At 37.7% G+C, this 26028-nt stretch overlaps 1 protein-coding gene and 1 pseudogene across 2 annotated transcripts in view; both read left to right on the top strand.

The window, feature by feature from the left end:
* The window catches only part of LUZP2 (leucine zipper protein 2), a 527143-nt gene that overhangs the window by 375730 nt on the left and 125385 nt on the right, over nucleotides 1–26028 (top strand). The gene's annotated exons all lie outside the window — the stretch shown is intronic.
* LOC138847628 (dihydrolipoyllysine-residue succinyltransferase component of 2-oxoglutarate dehydrogenase complex, mitochondrial pseudogene) lies at nucleotides 1705–24626 on the top strand (annotated as a pseudogene).

Genomic DNA, 26028 nt, shown 5'->3' with positions numbered 1-26028 from the left:
CTGAATTTTTCCACAACATTATTCAATTCCTTATTCCTTGAACTTGTGGGTATTATCTAATATGGCAAAGCAGACTTTGCAGGTGTGATTAAGTTAAATAACTTGAGCTTGAACTATTACTCTTATTACCCAGGTGCGCCTTAATGTTTTGCCTCAGTCCTTATAGCAAAGAGGCAGGGTCAATAGAAAAAAGGTGTTGCAATCACAGAAATAGGAAGGAACAGTTCATGAAAAGCCTCTGCCTCCAAAAGGAATATGCTATGCCTACATCTTCCTATTACTCCCATGAGGTTTACTCCAAACCTTTGACGCTCAGGATTGTAAGAGAAAAAATTTGTCTTGATTGAAGCCGTTAAGTTTATGGTAAATTGCTACAGCACCAAGAGGAGACCAACATAGTTAATTTCTTTATTCCTTTGTAATCAGGAGAGATAAAAGGCAGATTTTGTTAACTGTTGTACTTGTATATCTGCATTAGCAAATTATGTAAGAGTGACAGAGTATTTAGCATTAAGATACTAATTTGTTATTTAAGTGAAAATTACTTTATCAATAATATTTCATTTAAATTTTTTCACAATAATGACCAATTCAATCAATGAAATTTAAATTTACATTAAAGAGAAATTTACTCCCATTTTTCTTAAATGACTGGAAAATTCTGCAATTTTTCTAATGCAAAGATGAGAAATAACTTATCACTCCTGTATAGTTCCTTTACGTTTGGCTTACTCATTGGAAAGTGTTCCTATCATGTCAACCAATATTTATTAAACACTTATTCCAGGGAAGGCATGAATCTGGTCACGTCTTGTCATTTGATCTTTCACAAATGCGCTTCCTGCTATTACTTTGGCTTCATTTATAACTTGATGTTCCCTAGCACCCCAAGCATATTGTGAATTAATTCTCGTTGATGATTACTAACCTTCACCTCCCAGCACTCTACTAATTTTATATGATAAATAGATAAGATAAAAGCATGAAACCCAAGGCAATTGCTTTCTACCTTTAATCTTTCATGCTGAGACAGTTGAGTTCAGGATATCTTAACTCTTACATTCAACCTGGTCTTAGCTTTTTGTAGTCATCAATTATAAATTGGAATTAATACAAAAAGTATGTGTGCACTTTCATTTGGAAAGAAATTATTGTTCTCAGTGAATTAGTTTAACTTAATAAGGTCAGAAGTGTTATAAAGCAAACTCAGGCTCCCTACAGTTTATGATTTTTAGGTATAGGATGAGAGACTTATGCAAATATGGAAGGTCATATGAGACTTTTTGAATATTTCGGATTTTATTTTTCTAATCAAACAGTTTTCGAAAGAAAAGCTGGGGGAAAATTTAGACAATGCAGTAATGTTTAGTGATTTACTTCTTTGTAATATACTGGTCAAATGTAGATTAGAAACATCAACATTCAGAAAGTACCTACATTAAGATTTGTGGAAAATTTTTATTACTTCAAAATTACAGAATTAGATATATTATGTTAAAGCCTTATTATTTCACTCTCACTTTGAGAGGAACACATTTATACAAAATTAGAACTGTGTATTTGTAAATCATGAAGTTGCATGAATTAGGATGCTGTTAGCATATTCTGTCTCTTCAAATTGAATCATGGATCTATGCAAAAGTAAAACTTTAGCAATGTCTGTTTTCATAGTGAAAGATTGTTTTTTAGATATAAAGTGAAATGATGGTAATTGGTGATAGGGACACAGTCAGTGGTTTCTGCTATGATGTGATCATCATAGATCTTGAAAGCAGTGAGCTGATCTGCTCTTTTTAGAGCTGTATCAATGGTATGCATTAGTGTTAAATGAATATGTGTTAAGTTAAAAGTACATATGGTAGTAGACAATGGGATCTCATGTAAGAGTATGTTGCACAGAAGAGTATGTGGCCACAGAAATTCCTCAATATACCTTGGAAAATGAATCTACAATTGGTGCTACTTTGCTGAAACCTGAGATGAGTAGAAGATTCTATTTCAAATAGTTTCCCCTAAAAATATCATCAATGTTGAATAAATGTGATGGTTTTAGTAAATGTAGACTTTGATAGAGTAATGCTTGCAGCCAAAACATTTGAATTTTATTTTAAAACATAATGGTATATGTTGAGGAACTGTGAGATGGGATGACAAATTCTGTGCCATTATTAATATTTGTCAGTTGGCTTTTTCTTGGGAAAGGGTACCAAACACAATAAACATTTTTGACAAAAGAAAAAAAAAAACTTTTGCCAAGCATTTTGACGACTGTATCCTACTTGAATCCATTTAGAATTCATATTCTCTAGAATACTTATTTGCCATTTGTAATTATTAATTTTATAAGCAATTTTAAAAATATTTATTTACTTTGAAAGCCACTGTTCCAGGGAGGTGGAGAGATACATAGAGAAAGAGAGATTCTCTATCTGTTGGTTCACTCCCCCAGATGGCTACAATGGCCAGTGCTGAAGCCAGGAGCCAAGATCTGCCACTGCTTTCCCAGGCACATTAGCAGGGAGCCGGATCAGAATCAGAGCAGCCAGGACTCAAACTGACAACCATGTGGGATGCTGGTATTGTAAGTGGTGGCTTTACCTGCTAGTCCACAGCACAGGCCCCAGCACATCACATTGCCTTTTAATTGAGTTTCATTTATTGTCTAGAAAAATTTTGGAATTATCAAAAATCATAAAGCCAAAAAGAAATACTTAAAATGCCATAATTCAGAACAAATACAAATGATTCTTTACGTATTTCATTTTTTCTACTTCCTTATACACAAGACATGCTCTGCTTTGTAAGTAATATATATTTTCTTTTTAAATAATTTATTTTATTTTTATTTTTTTGACAGGCAGAGTAGACAGTGAGAGAGACAGAGAGAAAGGTCTTCCTTTGCCGTTGGTTCACCCTCCAATGGCCGCTGTGGCTGGCGCGCTGCAGCCAGCACACTGTGTTGATCCGATGGCAGGAGCCAGGTACTTCTCCTGGTCTCCCATGGGGTGCAGGGCCCAAGGACTTGGGCCATCCTCCACTGCCTTCCCAGGCCACAGCAGAGAGCTGGCCTGGAAGAGGGGCAACTGGGACAGAATCCGGTGCCCCGACCGGCGCCACAAGTTGGAGGATTAGCCTAGTGAGCCGCGGTGCCGGCTCTCTTTTTAAATAATTTAAAACATAAAAATGTCTTTGGAAAAAATTCTTTGAGATACAGAAAGACAAAGCAGAGCTATTATCTATTGGTTTATTCCTTAAATACCAATGATGGCCAGTGCTAGGCCAGGACAAAGTCAGAAGTGGGAACTCAATTCACATCTCCCATATGGGGCAGGAGCTCAATTTCTTGAATTATCACAATTGCCTCCCAGTGTGTTCAGTAGTAGGAAGCCAGAATCAGGAGCAGAAGGCAAATATATCACCCAAGTATTTTTTTTCAACTTTCATTTAATAAATATAAATTTCCAAAGTACAACTTTTGGATTATAGAGGCTTTTCCCCCCCAAAATCCCCCTCCCACCCCCAACCAACCCATTTCCCACTCCCTCTCCCATCCCATTCTTCAACAAGATTCATTTTTTTTCTTTTTTTTTCTTTTTTGCCAGGCAGAGTTAGACAGTGAGAGAAAGAGAGACACAGAGAGAGAGTTATAGACAGTGAGAGAGAGACAGAGAGAAAGGTCTTCCTTCTGTTGGTTCACTCCCCTAATGGCCACTACAGTTGGCGCTGCACCGATCCGAAGCCAGGATCCAGGAGCCAGGTGCTTCTTCCCAGTCTCCCATGCGGGTGCAGGGGCCCAAGCACTTGGGTCATCCTCCACTGCCCTCTCGGGCCACAGCAGAGAGCTGGACTGGAAGAGGAGCAACCCAGACTAGTACCCAGTGCCCCAACCGGGACTAGAACCCTGGGTGCCAGCGCCGCAGGCAGAGGATTAGCCAAGAAAGCCACGGCACTGGTCAAGATTCATTTTCAATAACTTTATATACAGAAGATCAATTTAGTATATACTAAAATTTCAACAGACTGCACCCACACAGACACACAAAGTATAAAGTACTGTTTGAGTAGTAGTTTTCCCATTAATTCGCATAGTACAACACATTAAGGACAGAGATCCTACATGGGGAGTAGGTACACAGTGACTCCTGTTGTTGATTTAACAATTGACATTCTTATTTATGATGTCAGTTATCACCCAAGGATCTTGTCATGAGCTGCCAAGGCTATCGAAGCCTCTTGAGTTTGCCAACTCTGATCTTATTTAGACAACGTCACAGTCAAAGTGGAAGTTCTCTCCTCCCTCCAGAGAAAGGTACCTCCTTCTTTGATGGCCCGTTCTTTCTGCTGTCACCCAAGTATTTTAATGTGAGATGTGGATGTCTCCACCAATACCTTAACCTCTTAGCTGAATATCCACCATCTGAAGATGTTCTTTCCATTTTACATATATTTGAATGCTGCATCTTCAATTATATGGGTGTGCCAAAAGTAACTTAACCTTTCCTTTATCTGTATACGTGTATACATTTGTATATGCATGTATTAGACCTTTGATTTATGCGGAAAAAATATTTTTTTCTTTGTAACTTGAGCTCTATAGTTTTGATTTGACATTTCTAGCTATCAGTTAACTAAAATTACTTCAAAACAGTTAATGTTATTGATCCCTATTATCGGTTGCTTTTAAGAGAGTTTAAGATTTCATTAAAATATGTACATGGTTCAGTTTAATTACAATTTCCTTTGTACTGAGTATTCTCATTAAACAAACAAAAATGGAGACCAATGTTGTGGCACAGTGGGTTAAACCTCTGCTTATGATGCTGGCATCCCATATCACAGAGCCAGTTGGAGTCCTAGCTGCTCCACTTCCAACCAACTTCTGGCAAATGCAGCTAGGAAGGCAGTGAATGATGGCTAAAATATTTGTGCATCTGTCACCCATTTGTGAGATCTAGAGGGAGTTCCTGGCTGCTGTTGTCAGTAGGCTCCCTCCCAGTCCTGGCTTGTTGAGGCCATTTGGGGAGTGAACTGGAGAATAGAAGATATCACTCCCTATCTCTCTTCCTATCTCTCTGACACACAGCTCAAATAAACAAATACTTTAAAAAATATAAGAACAAATATAAGTGGGTAAGTAATTACATAAATTAAAAAAGACAATAAACCAACACATTTATTTGTTTGGGGAGATTAAAATTACTGTTTTGTCATAAACTTGATCATTGGACAATTTGAACATTTAAAATACGTGATTTGATTTCCTTTTACTTATTTTTATTTTACTAGATTGAGTAAATTCAAAACAATTTTCACAATATTCTCCAGTCACCAAAAATTCAGTCTATCATCTTATCTATGCAACAGGGAATGAGAGACAATTTGAATTTTTCATTAGATTTTCAAAAGGTGATGTAATTGTCAAATTTAATTGGAAATTATCTCTGAATACACTTCATGTTCTCTAGATTAAAGATTAGCTACAGGTTTAGTAGTAAACTTTCAAAACATGTATTTTAATTATAATAGATTTCCCGAACTTCATGTTTATGAGGATTTACTAATTTTTATGCAAGTTATGAAGGATTTGTTCAACATGTCAGTTTGCTTTGGTCAGGCCTTCTTTTTTTATTTTTTTATTTATTTTTATTTTTTGACAGGCAGAGTGGACAGTGAGAGAGAGAGAGACAGAGAGAAAGGTCTTCCTTTTCTGTTGGTTCACTCCCCAATGGCCGCTGCTGCGGCTGGCGCACTGCGGCTGGCGCGCTGCGGCTGGCGCACCGCGCTGACATGAAGCCAGGAGCCAGGTGCTTCTCCCCTGGTCTCCCATGGGAGTTCAGGGCCCAAAAACTTGGGCCATCCTCCACTGCACTCCCGGGCCACAGCAGAGAGCTGGACAGGAAGAGGAGTGACCGGGACAGAATCCGGCACCCCGACTGGGACTAGAACCCAAGGTGCCGGCACCGCAAAGCGGAGGATTAGCCTATTGAGCCAGGGTGCCGGCCAGACAATTAACCTTACAGTTGTGATTCAATATCATATTGACTACCAACTATGCACTTATAAGATATATTGCTAAGTGTTGTATAAGGATTATCTCATTTTCTCTTCTAAACAATTTGGGTATGTATAAGATATTGGGCTTATCAGTGTATATATATGCATATATAATGTCTTCCAAAAAGTTATTGGAAAATGAAATTAAAGTATCAATTTATTTTGATGCAAAATTTTTGAAATCCATGTGTCTTTTATATAATGAATATTTCCTTGTACCTTTTGAAAACTCTTGCTTTCAGTGTGTGTATGTGGAAATTAAAGCAAGGAGGTTGCTTACCCAAAGTCAATGCTACAGTAGGTAACTAATAACGAATGCAAATCTAAAAGATTCATTCCTGCATTTAGGATCTCAGAACAGACAGCCTTGTATAAATGTCAGTGGACAAAAGGGTGTGATGTAATGCTCATAGACCAAGTAGAGTTAAGCTAATAGAGCCTGTTTATTCAGATTCTTTCTGACTTTCTGAGTTGTATTGGTTTTTCATGGGTGTGGAGTAGGATTTCTCTGGAACCAGGGTCTTCTGACAGATAGAGGAAGTAATTATTTTATGGCCAGCTTTAACATAGAAAAGCAGAGGAAGGGTGGGATGATATTCCTAGATTACGTGGTTTGTCTTTGGGGCAGAGCATTCTAGTTTCTATGACTCACCTTGAGAAGGAAAGATTTCAGTTTCTATGAATTGTTTTGGAGGTGCAGAAGAGGCAGGAGGGAAGAAGTTTCGAGAGAGACCTTATGTAGACTTTCCAATGCCCTTTAAGTTAAAGTCCTCAGTAAGCCAGGGTGTAATACTTTGGGGCATTGTCTCCTCAGGCCTGACATACTTTACACTGTATCTGGAGCTGTGATGTGCATTATTTAATCTGAAACTCACCCCATCACAATGAGAGAAAAAGGTGTGTGATCAGTTTCACAGTGATAGTAACCAGGGCTAGAGAAGTGTGATATTTTAAGCCTCTGAAAATAGTTACTTGGACAACAAACTTACCAGCAGAATAATACCAACAGCATGAATTTTATTTGATTATTTATTTATGTATTTATTTATTTATATTGATTTATTTTAAGTATAAGTGACTTGGGTCAATTATGTCTTCCAAGACTGCATAGTTTATTGATAACTACGCCTACAACATATGTTTATGCCATTGCATCAAAATGCTGGTATGATTATTCTGGGATATGTGGTATTAGATCAGATGCACTCAACCTTTCAAAAACTCAGACATCAGGGGAAGATATTGATATCCATTGCTTGCAACTCCTGAACCTCATATTGGAGACCTGGTTTATTGTCATTAAAGTCATATTGAAATCCTGCTACTCCTGATTCAGCTTCCTGCTAAGTGCACCTAGGAGGCAGTACATGATGACCCAAGTACCCGGTTTCCTACTACCTACCTTGTCAGAATCTCAGGTAAAGTTTTGGATTCCTAGCTTCAACTTGGCACAGTCCTGTGTGTTACAGGCATTCAAGAAGTGAATCAGTGGATTGAAGATCTCTTTGTTCCTCCCTCTCTGTCAAATAAAATAAGCAAAATTTTAAATAAATATATAAACTCAGACATCAAAATAGCAAGTCTAATCAGTGGCATTTTCTCAAGAGACTTGGCATATTCTACTTGATATTTCCTTATCATCTGTTTCTGAGCAGAAATGTTGCTCCATGAATTTCCATATTTGGGCACCAGAATGTCAGATTATTTTATGATTTTTTGAGTCATCTATGAGGGAAGATTTTGAAGTAGTTATGCCTTAATTTTAAAGCTGTTGTGTGACTTAATTTTTATGCATCTGTCCATTATGAAATTATATTTATCAAATCCATATGTTAAATCAATTCTTTAATGAGAAAAAGTATCTTCAGAGCTATATATTTGCTACAAATACCAATTTACCTCTGGGTAAAAGATGTTTGCTGCAAAATTATAGGTGCTCTACAAAAGTGGCTGAAGGGTTTACTGATTTAATTTTCTTATATGAGTCCATAAGCTTCAAGTGTTCCAGTTTTCATTGATTAGTGCCTCAAAATAATTATATGGGCCAGTAGATTATGTGATACTTTCCATTATCATGGATTAGCAAACTAAAACCCAAACAAGTTACAGGAGCTATTCAAAATCATTGGACTAGCTAGTGCTAGAATTATACACTAAGTTAAATCTTTCAACTCCACTCTGTCACATTTATTTCCATTGTGTTCCAGTTCTGCTGATGATTCATAGGAGATTTGTTTAGAAATATTTTCTAATACATTCCTATATTCAAATTCAATCACGTAAAGCCAGAAATAAGGCTTGATACAAGAATTAAAATCCATAGTACCTTTTGCTAACTAAAATGCAAAACATTTCCTTAAAATGTTAAGTGTTGTCAGTCAAAATTTATGATGCATCTAAGATAGACATTTGCTTGTCTTTTCTAAGAAAACACATTTTCTTGAGATTCACATTACCAATTTAAATTCATTTTATTTCATTTATTTGAGAAACATCAAGAGTAGGAGAGAAGGAGACAAAGTCTCTCATCTGATGGTTCACTCCCCAAAGCCTGGGCCAGAATGAAGCAAGAAACTCACTCTTGTACTCCCACATAGGTTCCAGGGACCTAGCATCTGTGTCATTATCTGCTGCCTCCCAGAGTGTACATTAGCAGGAGCATGGAATTAGGATGATAGCAAGGACTGAGTTAGGCACTCTAAAATGGAATGTGGGTTTTCTAAGCAGTAGCTCACCCAGTAGGCCAAACTCTCCCCACCAAACTACCCACCAGTTCTAAAGAGCACACAGCTTAGGGGTATGTTCTATGGGTAAGAAACAAGAGAACATTAATTGCTTTGCCAAATAAATTCAACATTTCAACCTATTGCATAAAACCAACTCATCTCATTGTTTTATTATTCACTAAATATTGGAGCAGATAGATTTTAAAATATTACATGTTTCTTTTCAGACTTTGACATATTACAATTAATAAACATTTTCTCCAGAAAACTACAGGGATTCATCAAATATTGAAAAGCACTGGAAATACATGGATTTTAAGGGGATTTGGGTGAAGAAAAGTCCAGCATTTTAAGTGAATTATTGATAATCATGTATCTAGGTCTCCTCACTTAATTTTCATTCATTTATTCAAAAATATTTTAATGCATGTATTATCTATCAGGCCCTGGCAAAATGTTCTTTCCATTTACAATGTACCTTCATGATTAAGTGATGGATTTAGGATTAATTGATGATTTTCAGAAAGATACTGACAGCCCAGAATTTGTCCATAAATTTTATTGAGTAGGATATGAAATTTTTCTTGAAGGTGAGTTGGTAAAATTTATCAGATTATGAGATAATCTGTATGCATACAAAGTTTAGTAGTTTAAGAATCACTGCTAGGCTGGTGCTGCAGCTCACTTGGCTAATCCTCCACCTGTGGCACCGGCGCTCCAGGTTCTAGTCCAGGTCGGGGTGCCAGTTTCTGTCCTGGTTGCTTCTCTTCCAGTCCAGCTCTCTACTGTGGCCCGGGAGTGCAGTGGAGGATGGCCTAGGTCCTTGGGCCCTGCACCTGCATGGGAGACCAAGAGGAAGTACCTGGCTCCTGGCTTTGGATCAGCGCAGCGTGCCAGCTGCAATGCGCTGGCTATAGCGGCTACTTGGGGGGTGAACCAACGGAAAAAGGAAGACCTTTCTCTTTGTCTCGCTCTCTCACTATCTAAATCTGCCAGTCCAAAAAAAAAAAAAAAAAAAAAGAAAGAAAGAAAGAAAAAGAATCACTGCTTTCTTTTTTTTTTCTCAATGAATAATTTATTTTTAACTTTTATTTAATAAATATAAATTTCCAAAGTACAACATTTGGATTATAGCAGCTTTTCCCCCATAACCTCCCTCCAAACCCAACCATCCTATTTCCCACCCCCTCTCCATCCCATTCTTTATTAAGATTCATTTTCAATTATCTTTATATACAGAAGATCAACTTAGTATATACTAACTAAAGATTTCAACAGTTTGCACTCACATAGAAACACAAAGTATAAAGTACTGTTTGAGTAGTAGTTTTACTGTTAATTCACATAGTACAGCACATTAAGGACAGAGATCCTACATGGGGAGTAAGTGCACAGTGACTCCTGTTGTTGACTTAACAATTGACACTCTTGTTTATGGCATCAGTAATCACCTTAGGCTCTTGTCATGAGCTGCCAAGGCTGTGCAAGCCTCTTAAGTTAAGTTCGCCAACTCCGATCTTATTTAGGAAAGGCCATTGTCAAGTGGAACTTCTCTCCTCCCTTCAGAGAAAGGTACCTCCTTCTTTGATGGCCTGTTCTTTCGCTGGGATCTCACTCACAGCCAGATCCGAATGCCTTAAGGGCTTATTTGAGGCCAGAGTGCTGTTTAGGACATCTGCCATTCTATGAGTCTGCTGTGTATCCCGCTTCCCATGTTGGATTGTTCTCTCCTTTTTAATTCTATCAGTTAGTATTAGCAGACACTAGTCTTGTTTATGTGATCCCTTTGACACTTAATCCTATCATTAAGATCAATTATGAACTGAAACTAATCACTTTGACTAGTGAGATGGAATTGGTACATGCCACCTTGATGGGATTGAATTGGAATCCCCTGGCACGTTGCTAGTTCTACAATTAGGGATAAGTCCGAGTGAGCATGTTCCTACTGTGTATCTCCTCCCTCTCTTATTTCCATTCTTATATTTAACAGAGATCATTTTTCAGTTAAATTTAAACACCTAAGAATACTTGTGTGTTAATTAGAGTTCAAGCAATGGTATTAAGTAGAACAAAGAAATACTAAACAGAATAAGTTGTTCCTTGACAGTCAGGACAAGGGCTGATCAAGTCACTGTTTCTCATAGTGTTCCATTTCACTTCAACATGTTTCCTTCTAGGTGCTCAGTTAGTTGTCACGGATCAGGGAAAACATATGATATTTGTCCCTTTGGGACTGGCTTATTTCACTCAGCATGATGTGTTCCAGATTTTCATTTTGTTGCAAATGACTGAATTTCATTGTTTTTTACTGCAGTATAGTATTCTATAGAGTACATATCCCATGATTTCTTTATCCAGTCTTCTGTTGATGAGCATTTAGGTTGATTCCAGGTCTTAGCTATTGTGAACTGAGCTGCAATAAACATTGAGGTGCAGACAACTCTTTTATTTGCCAATTTTATTTCCTTTGGGTAATTTAATTTTCTTTAGGTAATTTTATTTCCTTTGCGTAATTTAATTTCTTTGGGTAATTTTATTTCCTTTGGGTAAATGCCAAGGAGTGGGATGGCTGGGTTGTATGGTAGGGCTATATTCAGGTTTCTGAGGAATCTCCAGACTGACTTCCATGGTGGCTTTACCAGTTTGCATTCCTGCTTTCATGCTGACCCTTACCTTTCACTATTCTAAGCCTTTGAATCAATGGTAAAATAAGCTTTCTTTTCTTTTCACAAGATGTAAATCATGCTTGTTCCAATTTCTGTGTTTCTTCTTAATCTGTTCACTTATTGGAAAAATAAGTAGTATTCTATAATTGCTAAGTTTGTAATAAATTTAATACTAATGTTATAAAGGTGTTTATAACTTTAAATAATGTCTTTAAAGTACATCCTTTCTATTTCTTTTATACATATATATGAATTTATTTATTTATTTATTTAAAGAGCACAGATTTTCTGTATTTCATATAAACAGTTTTAAGAATATAATGATACTTTCCAGCCAACCCTTCAATCTTCCTCTTACTTCCTTTCTTATTTTTCGTTTTAAAGATTTTATTTATATACTTGAAAGTCAGAGTTACAGAGGACATGAGGTACAGAGAGAGAGAGAGAGAGAGAGATATCTTGCACCTGCTGATTCACTGCTCAAATGGCTGCAACAGTCAGGATCCAGGAGTTTCTTCCAGGTCTCCCATGTGGATAGCAGGACTCCAAACACCTGGGCCATCTTCTGCTGCTTTTCCCAGGTTATTAACAGGGAGCTGGATTGGAAGTGGAGCAGACAGGACTCAAACCTGTATCCATATGGGACATTGGCATCACAGGTGGCTGCTTTACCTGCTGTGCCACTATGCCAGCCCTGGTTCTGTGATTTAACTTTGGCCAAGATGTTAATCATCATTGAGCTTTTAGCTTTCTCATCTGTAGAATGAGGATAATAATATCCTGACTTGGGTAGTTACTGTGAGGAGTACATGAGATAATCCTATTCAATCCATTATCAATCTGTGAAATTGTTGCTGTTATCTTTCCATCCTACCATCAGCATCATCATGAAGAAAGTACACATTTGTAGTGTTAGAATGGATGCCTGGTGATCAGCAGACAAAAATCTGAGCCTTGTAGGAGCTTGCCTGGGAAGTCAGTAACCAAGGCTTTCTTTGTTCTGTCTTTCTCTTCCTGCATCTACTGCCTCTCATTACACTGCAATGGCGGCCCCTCTTATTTTTCTTTTAATAATATGCTATAACATAATTTCAATTTGCTTTATAATCACAAGCTTAATCCTCTACCAAAAATAGAATTCAACAAGTAGAAAGCAGAAAGACTATTTAGCTATAAAAATAATCAAATATCAAGATGTACATTTCATGCACATAAATTATCTTTTTTGCGATCTAGATATTAGCTGACACATACAAGGGAAAACATGATTTTTTGGATAGGTTTGCCTTATTTCACTAAGAACAATGATCTCTGATCTCATCCATTTAGTTGCAAAGACAGGGTAGCTTTCTTTTTTAATGGCTTGGTAGTATTCCTATATATATATATATATATATCATATATATATGATATATATATGATCTGTATAAGCATTTAGATTCTAAATACTTCATTTTAAAGCACATTTAAAAAATCCAGGTTGTTTTTTTTTTTTTTAGGTGAGACATCTGTTTCTTCTGAGCTCAAGGAAAGTTCAACACATGTTTCTAATCATAACTCATTCTAAGTTCTGAAACTGCAGATTAGAAATTCTGGCCTTTCGTAGGATCAGTTTGAGCAAACTGAAAGTATTGTTCAGGGATGGATTACAACCTCAAAAGCTCTCATTTCTAATTAAAATATAGAACAATTACAGAACCATCTCTATTATAAACAATTTTTTTTTTTACTATGGACATAGAATTTCAAGAAGCATAGACAAAACACACAGCAATTTCATTCATTGTGCAATTTTTAAGAGTGTCTTGTTTTCTATATACTTTACCCTAATGGTGATGCCAAGTAATTTGTAAGGACAAGTTATTGTTCTCCTTTTAATATTTCTTCTTGTGGCAATATATTGAGATGTTCTCTTTCTGTCATGGCAGAAGACTTTTCAAAAGCGCAATTGTGAATTTGCTTGATTTATTTCACTTCATTTCATTACTGTTGCTCAGTTACAAGGGTATTTGTTAACCTACGCACAATAAAAGAAAAGAAGCCAATTACCCTGGAAAGTAATTACATAGAAAGCTGCTGCAACAGATATAGTTTAAAGCAATTAAATAAAAAGAGTTTGCCATAAATTTCATAGTTTGTAAAAAGGAGTTTAGAGCTATGTAGCAAGAGCAGAATCACTCGGAAGTACAAACTGAACCTTTTTTTACCAGTGGTCCATCATTGTGACTAGATTTGACGTTCCAAAGAAAACTTTCATGTATTTGAGCCCCCACAATACTTCATTTTTTTGGATATAACGCACCCCATTTGAGAAACAACTCAATCAATTATTATCTAAACCTTTATGAGAATAACCCCTTATGTTGAAATGGTCCTGTAACAACACTGATGCTGATCTGTTACAAAATGTCGGCAAATCTCCCCAGCAGCGTTTCCTCTCATTTCAACATTCAGTGATTATGGATCACAACATTCCAATACTTTTTTTCGTTTTGCAAAATCCTAAGTATTGGAAAACTCCTTATCACTTCCTAATATAGCCACGATTTTTTCTTTAAATATTTTATTTATTTAATTGAGAGGTAGAGTTACAGACAGCAAGAGGGAGAAACAGAGAGAAAGGTCTTCATTCTGTTGGTTCACGCCCCAAATGGCTGCAACAGCTGGAGCTGTGCCGATCCGAAGCCAGGAGCCAGGTGCTTCCTCCAGGTCTCCTACATGGGTGCAGGGGCCCAAGGACTTGGGCCATCTTCTACTGCTTTCCCAGGCCACAGCAGAGAGCTGGATTGGAAGAGGAGCAGTCGGGACTAGGACCGGTGCCCACATGGGATGTCGGCCGCACAGGAGAATTAACCTACTGCACCACAGTGCCAGCCCCAAGCCACGATTTTTATAGTGGAATTATGATTTTTCTTTGGTGCAATTAGTTTGAAGTGTGTACATAGTTTTTTCATAATGCACAGTCATGAATTTTTTAATAGGATTTAGTTATTATTTATTTGAAAGTCAGAGTTAGAGAGAGAGGAGAGGCAGAGAGAGAGAGAGAGGTGTTCCATCCACTGGTTCACTCCCCTACTGGCTGCAATGGCCTGAGCTGTGCCAATCGGAAGCCAGGAGCCAGGAGCTTCCTCTGGGTTTCCCATGCAGGAGCAGGGTCCCAAGGAACTGGGCCATCCTCTACTGCTTTCCCAGGCCATAGCAGAAAGCTGAATTGGAAGTGGAGCAGCTGGGACTCGAACAGGCACCCATATAGGTACCCCCACTGCAGGCAGTGGTTTTACCCACTAAACCACAGCACCAGCCCTATAGTCATGATTTTTTTTTTTTTTTTTTGACAGGCAGAGTTAGACAGTGAGAAAAGAGACAGTGAGACAGAGAGAAAGGCCTTCCTTTTCCCATTGGTTCATCCCCCAAGTGGCCCTATGGCCAGCGCATTGTGGCCAGTGCACCGCGCTGATCTGAAGCCAGGAGCCAGGTGCTTCCTCCTGGTCTCCCATGCGGGTGCAGGGCCCTAGGACCTGGGCCATCCTCCACTGCCCTCCCGGGCCACAGCAGAGAGCTGGATTGGAAGAGGAGCAACCGGGACAGAATCCGGCACCCCAACTGGGACGAGAACCCGGGGTGCCGGTGCTGCAGGCGTAGGATTGGCCTAGTGAGCCGCAGCACGGGGCAGTCATGAATTTTTAAAGGACCCTTCATTTACTACTGGATTTTCACAGATATGCCAGTGTCTTGTCTATAACCTAGTGTGTGGTTTATCCACTTAATCCTCTTGATGTGGTTCTTTCTTCATTCTTTGTATCTTCTCATCCTTTTGTCTATACTCACTTGCCTATGCTCACTTTAGATGTAGAGTTTAGGTTTATCATTTAAGGAATTTTCTCTTCCAGGAACATTTGTGGTTTTAACCAAGAACAGAACTAAATTAATGCTGGTCATGAAATAAACTGGAAGGACAAAGTCAAGTGCAGGATATGAGAAGATAATAGAAAGTATTTCAGTGCTCTGATTTCATGCCATTTAGTTAGAAGTCAGAATTTATATTCACCCACACTTGTATGCTTTTTTCATTTGAATTATGTAATACTTTTGTCAAATTCCCAACTCTCATGTTTTACCACTCTTCCCCCAACCATTGTTACACAACTTCAAGAAGTAAGAGTATAAAAATTCCATAAGGATAGAAACGTGCATGAGATATATAATTTGCTAGAACTCTTTGTATCTTGAGTAGGTAATTTTGTTTAATCAGTGCTTCTGACAACAAATCAGGAAAACCACAGGGTGCAATTAAAAAATAATTGCTATTGGGCTCAGGACGGCATCTTGTGTTTCAAGGGAAAAAGTACTACTAGGAAATTTTTTCTGCAACTCTGACTAATCCATATATAAAAATTCTTACTTATGTCAAGCCCAAGCCCATCGACTGAATTTTTTGTCCTTTTCTTTTTTGTTTACTAAATGTAGGTTTATGTATTTAGAAGAATGTATAATTGATATGATGGCATCTGGATTTTTTATTAACTATTTCAGTTAAATGGAAAAAGAGCATAAGTAAGGTCATTTGTTGGATGTCAATTTTTCTGTCAGTAAAATATGGATAAGATTAATACCCACACTTCAAATTTATTTAATAAGATCAGATGATTTTACACACGAAAATGCATTTTACAAAATATTTTATACATATTCCATTTTAATGAATTATTTTTATTTTCCCTAGCTAAATTTATTTCTTCAGATAGTATCAGTTCACTTTCCCTAAATCTAATCATATATTATTCCTATGTTCTTTTGAAAAATATATTTCACGCAATAACTGAGGCCCTACTACTTTCCAACTCTGGGATATGTAAAAATACCCTCTAGTCTCCTCTTTCCTACTTAATGCTACTTAATAAGTCATCTTGAAGCTAGGGGTAAAGTGTTTTCTTTTTTGGTAAATATATTTGTTTTATTTATTTATAAATAAAGGCAAACAGATTTTGAGAATATTTTGGAGAGAGGCAATTCATGGATTTTTAATATTTATCAAGGTCTAAAGATTTAATAAATTTTGAGATATAAATTATTTTGTATATTTTTAAAGAAAAGAAATCAATGTAGAAACCAAGAACTAATGCTATTTCTTAATACAAATGCAGTTTACCTGTGAATGGAGACAAAGATCTGAAAGATAATATTTTTCTATTCAACTGTTCTAACATTGTTTGTGATCATAATAAAGGAAAAGTGTCTGTAACCTTAGAGGTATATGATGCCTTTGTTATAATAATTCAGTTTGGTTCTATCATGGATATGTTTGATATGCTCATAATTTATACATTAAAATTTGTGAAGTCTTCTAAAATAATATTATTGAAATAGTTCTCTGAACTTTTTTCAAATCAGGCAGAAACTGTTTTAACTAAATATTACACCAACCCCCTTTCCTCATATATTAAATTTGATTATAATTTATATGGGTTGGGGAGAGGTGGTAATCCCATATCAATATTTTAGCTGATTTGAATCCTTTTACTTATGTATTGGATGAATGTTGTTATTATGTCTGTCTGCTAGTGTTTAGTAAAAATGAAGCCCAGTCATGTAGATTACTTGTTCTAGTCTAGCTCTTCTAAAGAGATTATTCATCTTTAGTTAGACAGAATGAAGTTTCTCTGCGGGTGTTTCAGCAATTTTAACATAGGGAGGAGATATCTGTTTATCTTTTTTAAAATAAGAATTTATTTGTTTATTTGTTTATTTATTTATTTGGAAATTAGTGCAATACAGAGAGAAGGAGAGACAGCAAGAGATCTTCCATCTGCTTGCTTATTCCCCAATGAGTGGCAGGGGCTCAAGCATTTGAGCCATCATTTATTGCTTTTCCAAACTCATTAGCAGGGAGCTAAAACAGAAGTAGAGGATCAGGGACTCAATCTGCTATCCTGATATTGAATGCTGGTGTCAAAAGCTGCAGCTTAACCTGCTGTGCCACAACCTAGACCTCTGTGTGCCATGTTAAAAAAGATTCAGATTCAGTAGTTCTGGGTGGGGACATGAGATTCTCCATTTCACACAAAGTCCCTACATGCTACTGACTTTGATGGTCTATGGGCCACAATTTAGGTTGTACTTTTCTAGTTATTTAGTTAATCTAACTTGAAAGGGCTTTTTATCCTTTTATCTTGTGCTTAATTTAAGTTTTCTACACACACTTGAGTGCTAGTAAGAACCAGCATTTGAAATCATCTGATCTAAATTAACTTTTACCAATTTCCCTTAACTTGTTAATGTTTCTTTTGTATATGGAACTTAGAAAGAGAGTATTTGCATTTATTATTTAACATCCTCTCTTATTCAACAAAGCTACAGTGGGCATTTAAACAAAGTTGGAAGACATATTACCAGGTCCACAGTCTAGTAACCAGGATAGGATGGCTCCAAATTAATTTCAAGATGTTAACTGTATTGGAAGCCCTTTATATATTAGCTTTGGGGAAGGGGTCATTGAGGGGAGTGTCAAAGATCATTAAACTTACTGCCATTTTGGGAAAAACTTCATGGAACAGTAATGTTAGGTTAGACCTTCAAGCATCACACCAGTATTGGATAGGCACTATCTTATTTGCAGAAGGAAAGAAAAGAAAAATAAAGAAGAATCAGTGGGTCTGCTGCCATAATGCTGTCGCATGTCCTGGCATTCAGCCACTCACTCTCTTCCTGCCAGATGTGTAACTGCCCTCTATGGAGGTGCTACCTGCCCAGAATTTCCTAATTTCAGGAACCAGTTTGCTCTGACGGTAGGAAAGTTGTCATTAATAACAGTAATGTCTTCAGTGTTTGCTTCTTCAGAACAATAGCTGTGTTTAAGAAATCTTGATGTGAATGGAAGGGGAGAGGGTGCGGGAGATGGGAGGGGTGCGAGTGGGAGGGAAATTATGGAGGGGGGGAAGCCAATGTAATCCATAAACTGTACTTTGGAAATTTATATTTACTAAATAAAAAATTAAAAAAATTAAAAAATAGAAATGAAAGAAAAAAAAGAATGATATGATTAAGCCAAAACTCAGCATTTGCGAAGTCTGTCACAGAGGCAGAAAGATGTCAAGTGGGAGAAAGCTGTTAGGGACACAGTTGCAGAAGATCAGGAGAAAATAAACAAGATGTGACAGTGCATTGTTCAGCATCTAAAGGAAACTTAGAATACATGTGCAATACTGATGACTTTCAATGAGATTGATTTGAGTAACATTCAATATATGAAAGCTTAGCACAAGGATGCTTTTCTGAAGAAACATACCTCAAACTAGGGTTTATGTTGTCATTTGCGAAGCCCTTAGCATTTGCCTCGCAGGAGCAGCCTGTGGTAAATGCACTGATTGAGGAGTCAGCCAAGGAGATGGTATACAGGATTACATTGACATCAGTGTTGTATTGGCGATTCCACAGGTTCTGTTGGTTCTGTCATCAGGAATATGAAAGCTATTATTAATGCTGAAATTGAATGAGCCGTCGGTGAACTTGGAGAGATGTAAAAGAATGAACTTGCCTTTGAAGGCATGGATGGCTGTACTTTCTTCATTAGCACTGGAAGTATTTTTGGCTTGTTCTTTAGAACACCTTTATCAAGCTCCCCCAGTCTGCCATCAGGTTCTGCATGTCATTTTTAACAGGGCAGTGACAATGGGAGACAATGTGGAAGTGTGGACCATGATGTATGAGGCTTTGACTTTCAGTCACCGGATGATTGATAGCAAAGAGAACAATACTTTATTCTGACAAATCAAGTCATCAGTAGAGCATCCCAGAGTCCTTTCCTTAAGCATTTAGGAGGATGTCACAAGTCATACAAACTGATCATGCAGGAACTGAAAGCCAGTCTTATCCCTGTCCCCTCATGGGTCCTGGGTTAGACTTGGAACAGCACATGTTGTTGGCCTTGAGCAAGGAATTCAGTACACAATGCAATCCAGCAGTCACAGGTCTATTCTTGGTTTTCCTGCCAAGTCTTTCCCTTTCTGCTCGTTCCTCTGGCCCTGAAATATCTTACTTACTCGAGTTTTTAGAGAGGTATAGAGCCTTAGTGGACATGCATTTATAACCCAGCCTTTCTTCTCTGACCCCTCTGCAGAACTGGTGTTGCCTCTCCCCAGTGCCAGTGTGCTAATAGGAATTCCTCAGGGGTCATGTGATTAAGCATCTGACATTTGAGAGGGCTGCTCTCCAGAGACATCTAGGGGGATCCAGAGACTGGATAAGAGTCTCCACACTGTTTTGCTTCTTAAGTGGCACCTTCATTCTCACCTGTGATTGAGTTTAAGATGCCTCTTCTATCTTTTGAGTACAGGTGATCTGGTTGGAAATGGTGGGAAGTGTTGTGTACCTCTGAGGACTACATAGTAATCACAGGTGAAAGCAGAACCCAGAGATGTCCTCTTGCTCTCTTCCATGGGCTTAAGTCAGTAAAATCTGTTTTGGCACAGTTACAGCTGTGATCATGCCAACTCTGCCTAATGCCTAAACTCTTGCTAAGCTACTTGGAACCATTCTAGCATTGTTCTCATTTAGAGCATATTCTAGCATATCCTGACTGTGGGACAGGGCACAGGATAAAGTGCTGTCCAGTGGACCACAGTAGAAAAGGCTACCACTGGACCAGCTCAGATTGACTTGTGATGCTATACTAAGTATATATAAACATGTGGACTAAGGACATCCTTCTCTTCTTCCTGTGTTGTGGCCTGGAGGGTCTGCTGTCTTCTTCAGGATGCAAATCTAGGTGGAGAGAAGACAGACTGTGGTGGAAACCAGCCTCAAGATGTTAGTGCACCCTGGTGAAATGGCTGAAAGAGTCACTGAGGTTCAGTACCGTAATTGGAATTCCCTGGAGCATGGTGAAAGCTAATAGGCTTCATGAGTGTGTATCCAATTGTTTCCAGGCCTGAGACTGTTGATACTTGGCAAGGGGGACCATTGATTAGCACAGGTGGCATTTTGTATCTTGAGCCAAGAAGGAGGGGAGGGAAACAGAGATGGGAGCCAATACTAGTGTCTGTAGCATCTACCACTCTGTCTACCTGTTCAGAACTTTTATCTAAAATATTTAAAGAAAGAGATTTTGAATTGAAACTAAAGAAAAATGTTCTTAAGAAGAAAGAAATCAATGTAAGCTAAGAATGTTGTATTTATTAGGAAAAAATGTCGCACCAAGGGTGGGGACAGTTTGGACTGGCATCACAGCTCAATAACTTGCCATAGAAACTTGCTGAAATGTATGGTATAGTGAAGAGAGGCGAGAAAGGAACCTCAAAGTTAGATTTGTGTCAAATATGAGGGAAATAACAGTTACTTCTTAGAAAGTGTTTCATTTTGTTGATGACAAAAAGACTCCTGTTCCATGGGACTTCAAAATAAGAAAATCAGTTTCCCTTTCTTGACTTGCTCTGAAAATCACAAGGATCCTGGGCATGACTGATCTTTTCAGTCAGTGAAGTATATGCAAACAGCAACTTGACACTATGCAGATACTTTCAGCTGATCAGCAGGTGCAGTGATTCTAATTCTAGTTTGATTTTTCTTGTTTATTATTTAAACTTAGCTGTCTTTTAACATTGTAAGACAAAAAGAGAGAGGAAAGGAGGCTGAACATATAGTAGTGGACCCAAGAAACATACCAAAAATAAATAAAAATCCCACATTTTGTTTATTTTTATTTCTCCTTAATATGCAATTTAATGAGTGCAAACTGTGTTTTTACTTAATGGGGTATAAAATTTTTCTCATTTAAAGTTATGCATTTCACTGTAGCATAAGTAGACTCAAATATTCTGTGTAATAAGAGAGATGGGAGGCCTTGGATTGATCATATTAATTTTAGTCATTTATTAAGACTGTATTTTATTCACAACTGTGCTCCCTCTCTTTATCCTAAACCCATACAAAAGGCAAAAGTGTGCATTATTTAAAAGCAGAGAATTTGGATCACAGCCTGCTGTGTCCAAGATGATCTTTGTCAACTGCAGTATTATGGTTTTGGATATGATAGGCAAATTTTGTCATTTTCTTCCTCATCTGTAAAATGAAATTGATGACTTCTCATTGTAATGTTATTTGAGAATGTAATGAGTTAATACAAGTAATATATCAACTCACAACAGTGCCTGGTACATAAGTGCCCACTAAATGTTAGCTATTATTCTTAGAAAAATGGAATTTTACTTTTTTATCATAATATTGTTTGCAAAGTCTTTTGAATTCTTAAAGGTTCTGGATTTAATCCTGGCTCTTCCAGCTCTTGAGTGAGTTCCAAAAACTCTGTGTCATTTTTTCAACTGCAAAATGCAAATTATCACTACATTGCATTAATGATGTATGTAGAGACAGGAAGTCTGAAATAACTACATATGCTCTAAGAAAATATTGGCTGCATTAATTATCTACTCTAGTTCTTTTGTTGTTGTTATTCTGTTTTATTTTAATGTAGCAGACTAACAGAAAAATAAGTGTTTTTGCTGTTAGGCAAGTCTGAGATGGGACTGATAGTTAATCTTCTGTTTAGATAGTACGGACATAAAAATAATTTTCGTGGAATCCCAAGGGGCACAGCATCATGAATCTTCTTGTTATCTCAAAGGAAAAGTAGAAAGTCAGTTTTTTTCCAACATTTATATTGAAGGTATTGTGGCATTTTAAGTTATTGGCTATCAATGCCTTATACTTAATAGCTCTAACAAACCTTAATTAATATTATAGTAAGATTTTATTTTACTTTTCATGCTAATAATTTTCTGAAACAAAGTATTTTCATTATAATTTTTTTTTGAGAGACAGAGTGAACAGTGAGAGAGAGAGAGAGAGAGAGAGACAGAGAGAAAGGTCTTCCTTTACCGTTGGTTCACCCTCCAATGGCCGCTGTGGCCGGTGCACTGCGGCCAGCGCACCGCGCTGATCTGAAGTTGGGAGCCAGGTGCTTCTCCTGGTCTCCCATGGGGTGCAGGGCCCAAGCACTTGGGCCATCCTCCACTGCACTCCCGGGCCACAGCAGAGAGCTGGACTGGAAGAGGGGCAACCACAACAGAATCCGGTGCCCTGACCGGGACTAGAACCTGGTGTGCCAGCGCCGCAGACGTAGGATCAGCCTATTGAGCCGCGGAACCGGCCTCATTATAATTTTAAAATAAGTTATGTCATTTTTCCTTATTTAGATGTTTCATCTCTTAGTGTCTATGTTTGGGGAAAAATATCCCAAAATTAAATCCCAAATTAAGTCCTGCATACAGGAAAATGAAAATTCACTCTTTAAGTTCTAGCTTATCAACAAGGTAAAGCACAATTCATTCCATTCAAGAGATAATTCTCAAGGAACTTCAAAATTCGACACATTATGTTAGATGAAATTCACATATCAGAAAACAATTAAAGGGGCCAGCATTGTGGCATTGCTGGTAAAGTCACCACCTGCAGTGCCAGTGTTTCATATGGGCACCAGTTTGAGTCACAGCTATTCCACTTCTGATCCAGTTCCATGCTAATGTGCCAGGGAGAGTAGCAGAGATGGTCATGACACTCACTTGGGAGACCCAAGAAGAATCTCTTGGCTCCTAACTTCAGACAAACTCAGGTCTGGCCGTTATAGCCATTGGGGAATGGACCAGCAGTTCGAAGATTCTCTCTCCCTTTCTCTGTCTCTGTCTCTCTTTCTCTTTCTCTCTCTCAATTCTTCCTTTCAAATAAATTAATTAATTAAAAAAAACAATTAAAGTACTTTCTACAGGGAGTTACATGGCCTATTGCAAGTAAGTGGAAATCTTGGACCATGTCCCACCATCATTTTCAAAATCTAATCCCTTGCACAGTGTGAAGCCTCATCCAAAAGCAAATTCTTAACGTATTTATATCTAAAATATTGGCTTTCTTGGGTGTCAGTGTTGTGGCACAGTGGCTACTGCTACCACCTGTGACATTGGCATCCCATTTGGGTGCTCAAATGTGTACCAGCTGTTCCACTCTGATCCAGCATTCTACTAATAGATTGGGAAAACAGTAGAAGATGACCAAATTTTCTTGTGCCCCTGTCACTCAAGTGCATGACCTAGATGAAACTCTTGGCTCTTGGCTTATGCTTGGCCCAGCCTTGGCCACTGTGGCCATTTGGAGAGTAAACCATAGGATAGAAGATACCTTTCTCTCTGTGTGTCTCTCTGTCTCTTTGTCTCTCTCTGTGCAGCTCTAAATTTATTGCTTCTTTTTTTATTTTTTTGTAAGAAGAAAAAATCAGTATTGCTCAACAGTAGAGACAGGGTTCTAAACAATAGTAAATTCCCAAAATGTCAGTTTTGTTCATGATATATGAACATTACAATATTTTGGACTCTATTAGTTACCACATATCAGGGAAAACATGGTGTTTGTCTTTTGGATCTGGCCTATTTCACCAACTATGATGCTTTCCAGTTGCATCCATGTTGTTGCAAAAGACAGTATTTCATTAGCATTCAGTAGCATTCCATAGTGTAAGTAAACCGCTATTTCTTTATCCAGTTATAAATTGATGAACGTCTAGATTAATTCCATATCTTAACTATTGTGAATTCAGCTGCAATAATAAACATGGGTATGCAGATAATCCTTTCAAATGCTGATTTCATTTCTTTTGGGCAAAATCAAAGGAGAGGGATGGCTGGGTCATATGTTAGATGTATTTTCAGTTTTCTGAGGAATCACCATACTGTCTTCCACAATGACTGTAGTAGTTTGCAATCCCATCAACAATGGGTTAGGGAACCATTTCCCCACATCTTAGCCAGAATTTTCTTTTTTTTATTTCTGTATGAGGTGGCTTTCAAGTAAATATATAAATCTTTTAAAATAAAGGTTCTAGGCCGGAGCCGCGGCGCAATAGGCTAATCCTCCGCCTGCAGCGCCGACACACCGAGTTGTAGACCCGGTAGGGGCACCAGATTCTGTCACAGTTGCTCCTCTTCCTGTCCAGCTCTCTGCTGTGGCCTGGGAGTGCAGTGGAGGATGGCCCAAGTCCTTGGGTCCTACACCCGCATGGGAGACCGGGAGAGGCACCTGGCTCCTGTCTTTGGATAAGTATGGTGCGCCGGTCACAGTGCGCCAGCCACAGTGGCCATTGGAGGGTGAACCAACAGAAAAGGAGGACCTTTCTCTTTGTCTCTCTCTCTCTCACTGTCCACTCTGCCTGTCCAAAAAAAAAAAATAATAAAGGTTCTTTAGAAATATATTTGACATTCAATGAAACCCATCATTTAATTGGAAATTTCGTTTATTTATTCAAAAGACTTATTAATTTATTTATTGGGAAGCCAGCTTGACAGAGAGAAGGAAAAGAGACACTGGTTCACTCCCAAATGCATTCAACAGCTGGGGCTAGGCCAGTTAAAAGCTAAGAGTCCAAAAATCCATCAGGATCTCACATGTGGGTGGAAAGAATCCAAGCTCCTGTGTAATCATATGCTGCCTCCCAGGATGCATGAGCTTGAAGATGGATGAGTCGGGGCTGGGCCAGGTTGATGCCAGGAGCCAGAAGCTTCATCCAGGTCTCTCATGTGGTTGTAGGGACCCAAGTACTTGACCTATTTTCCACTGCTTTCCCAGGCATTCTAGTAGGGAGCTGGATCAAAAGTGGTGTGGCCAAGATTAAAACTGGCAACCAAAAGGGATGCCAAGGTCATAGGCAGTGGCTTTACCTACTTGTCACAAGCCCTGCCCCAACTCATTGATTTTTGACAAATATACAGCTTCTGTCATTGTCATTTAATGAGGATATATCATACTGCCATCATTGTTTTATATATTTTGTAATTGTTTTTATTTATTTGATAGGCAAGGCAACACAGAGAGAGAGAGAGAAATACAGGTATAGTTTTATCTAGGTGACAGATACATAGAAACATGGATACATAGATAGATGGACAAAACATCTGCTGGTTCATTTCCTCTGTTTTCTGTCACTTTTTATTCATTTATTTGCCTTTTCTGGAATGTCATAGAATTGGAAACACAGAACAATGCTATTCAGTCCATCCATATTGTTGTATGCATCAATCATTTTCACTTTTGTAATGCTAATTTCATTTCTGTGTATACATGGCCCACAATTTGTTTCTATTTAATCAGTTAATTGATATTTTGATGACTTTAAATTTGGGACTATATGACTAATACTGCTATAAACACTCACAAAGAAGTTTCTGTGTGAATATAAATGTTTCTTCTCAGGGATGAACTTTAGAATGAACTAATTATATCATATTGCATGTTTGAATTTTATAAGTAACTTCCATATTGTTTCCTGTTTGAATTTTGCAATCTATTCCCATCATCAATGTATAAGATTCATGAATTTAGTGACTTGAATTTTGGCTTAGTGTGTTGATGAGTAAAGTTGTAATCTATATTTCTCTAACATCAAAGAAGTTGAACACAAATCATATACCTAATTTTATTTGTATCTCTTTTTTAAGTGCCTGTTCAAAGATTTTTATTATTTTAAAAAGTTGTATTTTTATATTGAATGGTTTGTTTTATAATAATTGAGTTCTAATGGGTCTTCATATATTCTTTTTTAA

The sequence above is a fragment of the Oryctolagus cuniculus genome, chromosome 1, assembly GCF_964237555.1.
Source record: "Oryctolagus cuniculus chromosome 1, mOryCun1.1, whole genome shotgun sequence".
Classification (NCBI taxonomy): Eukaryota; Metazoa; Chordata; class Mammalia; order Lagomorpha; family Leporidae; genus Oryctolagus; species Oryctolagus cuniculus.
This window is presented reverse-complemented; position numbering and strand designations above follow the sequence as displayed.